The following is a 7268-nucleotide window of genomic DNA, read 5'->3' as shown; positions in this document are numbered from 1 at the left end:
CTAGAACAGAACTAGAACAGAACTAGAACAGAACTAGAACAGAACTAGAACGGAACTAGAACAGAACTAGAACAGAACTAGAACAGAACTAAAACAGAACTAGAACAGTACTGTATTAAAATTGATTTTTCTCTTTATTTCTCTTATAAATTTTATAATTTTCCCTTTCTCTTGCTTCTTCTTTAGAATTCTAATAACTTTTCCCTTATGTAATGTAAAACGTCCATGACCGCTACAACTAACCGTCATGTTACTATTTGTTCTTTTTCTTTTTTCCCTTTTCATTCCCTTAACTAGAATTCGTTTTGTTGAATCATATGATTTTCATTAAATGAAAACCAAAAAAAAAACATTTATTTACATTTTTATTTACTTGACGACAGACGACGACAAACAACGCCGCACATACACACTACCCAACCATTGAACCAACCCAAAACGTACGTTATCAATTAATTTTTATATACATTTCATTTTCGCAATAAAGCGTAAATTATTTTAGTTTTATTTCGTTTCGTTTTTTTTTTTAATTATTTTACATATACTTTTTTTTTTTGTTTAGTTTATATGCAGTAAAAATATAAAGTCATTGTTTATTTTAGTTTTTTTTTATTTTGTTTAATATTTTTTTACGCTAATTTTGTATTTTAATGTCGTTGTTCTTAAAAGATTTCATCATTTGTTGCAGCAATTTAGTCTCAAGTTCAAGTAAACGACCTTTTTTGCTGTAGTTTTCTTTTAAAGAAAATTAAATTTTTTATTAAAATGGGGGTGTTTTGGGTGGTTTTGTTTTTAGTATTTGTTTGTTTTTTTAACTTTTTATTTTTTTTCGGCTTAACAATTTGTTTAGCAATAAATTGTTTTTATTTTGTTTCTTTTTAACAAAAATTTACAAACAATTTAATTTGCAATTGTTTCTAAGAAATTTGATTTGTTCATGCAATTTATTACAATTATATTGTTTTTGTTTATTTGTTCTTCCTTTTTCCAGCTTTTGCGACACATATTATACAATTCTTCAATATAATTTAGAAAAAAAATAAAAATCCCTGAATTTTTATTTATATTTTTTTTTCATTAAAAAAACAAAAGCTTTTTACCAAAAAATAAAAACATTTTTTGCAAACAAAAAACTTTGTTTTCATAGTGGGAGAGAAATTTACAAAAAGTCTGAAATAATAAAATGTATAACAAAACAAAACTTTAAGCAAAATTGTTAAAAGCTTTTACAAATATACATAAACTATACTTGTATAAACTAAATAAAAAAAGAGTTTTAAATTAATGAAGTTAAAATTGTTTAAATACATTTTACTAACATTATTAAATTTAAGGTAAGAAATTAAGAAATTAACATTCTTTACTAACAAACTGCATGTTTCTTTAATAAACTTTTTAATATAAATTTCCTTAAAATTGTAAACTAAAAGCTTTTCAAAAAAAGTTTACAATATCGAAAGTTTTTCCAAAGAAAACCTTAGATTACAAACAAAACATTTTAATATTGAAAGCTTAAAAACAACTTTTCAACTTTGAAAGCTTTTTTAACAAAACTTTTGAATATTGCAAGCTTTTCAAAAGAAATGTCTTAAATATTGAAATCTTTGCAATTTCATGGAATATTTCAAAAGAAAAATTTCAAATATCGAAAGCTTTTTATTGGAAACATTTCAATATTGAAAGTTTTCAAAAGAAAAAGCTTAAATGTTGAAAGTTTTACAAAGCAAACATTTTAATATTGAAAGCTTTTCTAAATAAAAGAATTTAATATCGGAAAGTTTTACTATACAAACAAGTTTTGATTTTAAAGCTTTTGCTATTAATAGATTATAAAGTTTTCGGTATTAACAGCTTTCTTTATGAAAAGTTATTAAATGTTTTCTATAGCAAATTTTTCGATATCAAATATTTTCTATACAAAAGTTTTCGATATTAAAAGTTTTCAATATCAAAAGATTTCGATGTCAAAAGTTTTCGATATCATAAGTTTTCTTTAGAAAAGTTTTCAATATTAGAAGTTTTCTACAGAGAAATTTTCAATATTGAAAGTTTTCTATAGATAAGTTTTCGATATTTAAAGTTTTCAATAGAAAAGATTTCTATATCCAAAGTTTTCTATAGAAAAGATTTTAATATTAAAAGTGTTTTTATAGAAAACTTTTACAGAAAAGTTTTCGTTATGAAAAGTTTTCTACGGAAAAGTTCTCAATATTGAAAACTTGTATAGAAAAGTTTCCAATATCAGAAGTTTTTCTATTAAAAAGCCTTCGATATCAAATGTTTTTATAAAAAATGTTTTCGATATCAATAGTTTTCTGCAGAAAAGCTTTCACTTCAACGTTCATTCGATTTAAAATTTTTTATGCAAAAGCTTTTAAATTTAAAAGTTTTTGTAGAGTAAAGCTTTAGGTGTCAAAAGTTTTCCAATTAAAAGTTCTCAATAGAAAAGTAATCGATCAAATCGGGTTTTTTTTATAAAAAAGATTTCGATATCTTACGTTTTTATGAAAAAGCTTTCGATATCAATAGTTTTCTGCATAATAGCTTTCAATTAAACGATTTTTATTGAAAAGCTTTTAATTTCAATGTTTTCATGGAATAGCTTTCTATAGCAAATGTTTTTATGGAAAAGCTTTCGATATCAAAAGTTTTTATGGAAAAACTTTCAATAGAAAGAAGTGTAGAAAATTAATCGATATCAAAAGTTTTTTTAATAAAAAAGATTTCGATGTCTTACGATTTTATAAAAAGACTTGAGTTTTTAATAGTTTTCTGCAGAATAGCTTTCAATTAAACGTTTTTTTTATTGAAAAGCTTCCAATTTCAATGTTTTCATGGAATAGCTTTCTATAGCAAAAGTTTTTATGGAAAAGCTTTCGATATCAAAAGTTTTTATGAAAGAACTTTCGATAGAAAGAAGTATAGAAAAGTAATCGATATGAAAAGTTTTTTTTATAAAAAAGATTTCAATATCTTGCGTTTTTATAAAAAAAAGCTTTCGATATCAATAGCTTTCTGAAGAATAGCTATTAATTAAACGTTTTTTATGGAAAAGCTTTCGATATCTTACGTTTTTATAAAAAAGCTTTCGATATCAATTGTTTTCTGCAGAATAGATTTCAATTTAACTTTTTTTTATTAAAAAAGCTTTCAATTTCAATGTTTTCATAGAATATTCTAACAAATAACAAATGTTTTTGTGGAAAAGCTTTCGATATGAAAAGTTTTTGTGGAAAAGCTTTCGATATGAAAAGTTTTTATGGAAAAACTTTCGTTTCGTTTTCTATGTCAAAGCTATTGCTTTCAAAAATTTAAGTTTCTTTAAACATTCCTTATTACTTTCATTCTTAGCCTTGTTTTTTTTGTTTTTGTTTGTTAACAATTTCATTGTCAAGCTATAATAAATCATTATGATTAAAATTGATATCAATTTTATTACTTGACTACTAAACACGAACAATAAACATTTATTACATGTGACCAATTTATAAAGACACAAAACAAGAATATATAATACCACTAAACGTGTGAATTTCAATGATAATTGTTTAATAAAAATTTAACTTATACCAACAAAAACTAAACACCCTACTATGCAACATGCAAAAAATTTATTGAATAATAATTCTGGATAAATTGTTTTAAAAATTATTTTATATTAAAGATATCTTGAGTGTTTTCATGTTCTCATATTTCACATTTTCTTTCAATTACATTTTAGTTAAAATTATTGCTGTTGCTTAAAAATTTTTGTAAATGAAAATAATTATTCTCATTTAAATTTTTAATAGCTTTTCATCATTAGAACTATTAATAAAAATTGTGTAATTTCTGTTCACTATTCGAGTAAAACAAACCCAGCGAACAAAACTAAACTATCTCTTGAGAATTTACTATAGAAAATCTATTAGCGAAAGCTTTCTGTTCGAATTGCTATATCTATTGCATTCTAAACAAACCTTTACTATAGCGAAAGCTTTTTATAGAAACCGAAGGATTTATGTTGAAATCATAAAGTAGAAGCGAAAGCTTCCTTCTTAAACCTGTGTTATAGCGAAAGTTTGTTATATAATTCGTTACTATAGCGAAAGCTTTAGGTAGAAAACTTTGCTATAGAGAAAGCGTTTTATAAAAAATTTTATTTTGCTATTGCGAAAGCCATTGTTCAGGTAAAAGCTTTATAGTAAAGTTTGCTGGTAACTTTCTATAAAATTCTTCGCTATAGCAAAAGCTTAATATTTTAACCTTATTTTGTGCTTTATTAAAAGCTTTCGTTTACATGCTTGTGGAAGTTTTGAGCATTTTATTTCAAAACTGCAATATCAGAAGCTTTCTGTTAGATACTTTGACAAAAAAAACAAAGCTTTTACTATTTATAAGAATCCGTTGTGAAATCGAAAGCTTGGTTGTGAAAAACTTCAAAATATCTACTAAAAACTTAAAATTATCAAAAAGCTTACTATTGAAAATATTCTAAAATAATCCGTTGTGATATCGAAAACTCTTTACTAAAAAACTAGAAAATATGAAAAGCTTGCTATATGGAAAGCTTCTTTTATAAAGTTTTGCAAAATATAAAGCTTTTTTATTAAAATTCTTTTTTTTATCGAAAACTTTCTACTAGAAACCATTATATAAGAATACATTGTATTATCGAAAGCTTTCTTACAGGAAAAACTTGAAAGCTTTGTTATATGGAAAGATTGTTTTATTAATGTTTTTAAAATCAAAAGCTATTTATTAGAATTCTTTTAAATATCGACAACTTTCTACAATAATATAAAAATTCGTTGTGATATCTAAAGCTTTCTAGTAAAAAACTTTGAAAAATCAAAAGCTAACTATTATAAACTTTTGATTTATACAAAGCTTCTTTTATAATCTTTGCAAATTAAAAGCTTTCTATTAAATTTATTTTAAATATCGAAAACTTTCTACTTGAAACCATTATATAAGAATCAGTTGTGATAACGAAAGCTTTTCAGTGAAATACTTGGAAATTTTAAAAGCTTACTATTAGAAACTTTGGCTTTATGCAAAGCTTTTTACTAAAATTATTTTTAATATAGAAAACTTCCTACTAGATTCAACTGTAATAACGAAAGCTTTCTACTAGAAACCATTGCAATATGAAAAGCTTTTTACTTAAATCTTTGCAAAAATCTAACATTTCGTTTGTTTTCTCACTGGGTTGTGTGGCATTAATCATTTTCTTTGCTGCCGGCCGTGTGGCGTATACGTAATTTGTATTTTTAATTTGTTTTAATAAAAACTAATAAATTCAAATTTTCTTCAAAACATTTCTCATACTTGTTGCTTTAACATGTTAAAGAAAATAAATTATTTACATGATTAAATTTAAATGTTTAAATAAATATTTTGTGGTAAAAACTTAATAATGAATTTTGTTTTTATTTAAATTTTTTTTTCCCATATTTTGCTCTTAAATCATAAAAATGTCTTGATTTTGTGTTTCTTTTCGTAAATAGTGGTTTAAAAGGAAACACATTTTCCTTTTGGTGGGTTTCTATAGAAAAGGCAGCATTCGCTTTCATTAAAATGTCAGACTGACAACTTGATATGTTTCTATTTTTTTATTTTTTTTTTTTCATCAACTGCTGTCATGTCAAAATATTGTTGTCTTATCGAAGATGGAAGTATGTGTTTTTTTTTTGGTTTTTTTTTTGTTTTTTTGGTTTTCTTTTGGCCAAAAATATATTTTGTCATGGCCTGAAATATTTATTCATAATTTATTTCTCCTTGTTGTTTATTTTTAAAATGTCATAAAGAGCAAAATTTTTATTGCATTTAATGCAGATTTTTTTCTTTTTAGAAAATATTTATTATTTTTTCAGATTTAATTTTTTTATCTATTAATTGCGTGTTAGTTGAAGGTTAAAAATAGATTTTTGTTTGCAAATATTTTTCATGTTTGATTAAGCTTTTTTGTAAAAATAAAATTAAATATTCTTTTTTACATTTTTTGTCGAAAGATTTTAATTTGTTTTGTTTATATTTTGTTTTCATTGCAGCTGGTTAGACCTGTTCCTACATCTATGGAGTTTCATCTAGACAGTGCAGAATACTGCCAGGCACAGCACAAATAAAAAGTAAGTTATAATTACTTATAAAAAAATGTTGTATAAGCTTTTTAGATTCAAAACTTTTTACAGAACGATTTGCACTATAAATCCTTGCAATGTAGAAAGCTTTCAAATTTAAAACTTTTCTATATCAGATGCTTACATTTTCTTTATCAAAAGCTTTCTATTCGAAACTTTTTCAATATCATTAGAAACTGTGTGAAAAATTCTGTATTAGAAATCAAAACCTTTCTATTAGAATCGTTTGTAATATTAAAAGCTTTCTATTAGAAATTGTTGCAATATTGATTTGAAATCCCTGGAATATAGAAAGCTTTCTATTAGAATCGTTTTTATTATCGAAAGCTTTACATTTTTAAACTTTTACATTTTAAACTTTTTCATTATCAAAATCATTATATTATTATATATATTTTGCAATATCAAAAGCTTTCTATTATAAACTTTTTTAATGTCAAAAGCTTTCTATTATAATTGTTTCCTATCTCGAAGCTCTGTGTAAAAATTCCTATACCAGAAGATTTCTATTTGAAACCTTTTCAACATCAAAAGATTTTTGTTCGAAACTTTTGCAATATCGAAAACTTTGTGCTAGAAAGCTTACTATCAAAAGCATTATAGAAAGCTTTAATTTGTGTTCGAAACTTTTGCAATATCGAAAGCTTTGTGCTAGAAAGCTTACTATCAGAAGCATTATAGAAAGTTTTCTATTAGAATCATTTGTATTATCGAAAGCTTTATATTTTAAAAGTTTTGTTAATCAAAAGCTTTCAATTAGAAACCTCTTCTATATCAAAATCTTTATATTAGAATCTTTTGCAATATCAAAAGCTTTTTATTAGAAGCTTTTGCAATATCTAAAGCTTTTTATTAGAATTTTTTTTCAAATATCGAAAGCTTTATATAAAAATGTGTATATCAAAAGATTTCTATTAGAAACCTTTTCAACATAAAAAGATTTGGGTTAAAAACTTTTACAGAAAGCTTTTTATTAAAAACTTTTACAGAAAGCTTTTTAAAATAAACCTTCAAAATGTGGAAAGCTTTTTGTGGAGAACATTTAGTTAGTTAGTTAGTTAGTTAGTTAGTTAGTTAGTTAGTTAGTTAGTTAGTTAGTTAGTTAGTTAGTTAGTTAGTTAGTTAGTTAGTTAGTTAGTTAGTTAG

The sequence above is a fragment of the Lucilia cuprina genome, chromosome 2 (assembly GCF_022045245.1).
Source record: "Lucilia cuprina isolate Lc7/37 chromosome 2, ASM2204524v1, whole genome shotgun sequence".
Classification (NCBI taxonomy): domain Eukaryota; kingdom Metazoa; phylum Arthropoda; class Insecta; order Diptera; family Calliphoridae; genus Lucilia; species Lucilia cuprina.
The sequence above is the reverse complement of the archived record's forward strand: the minus strand, read 5'-3'. Positions refer to the sequence as shown.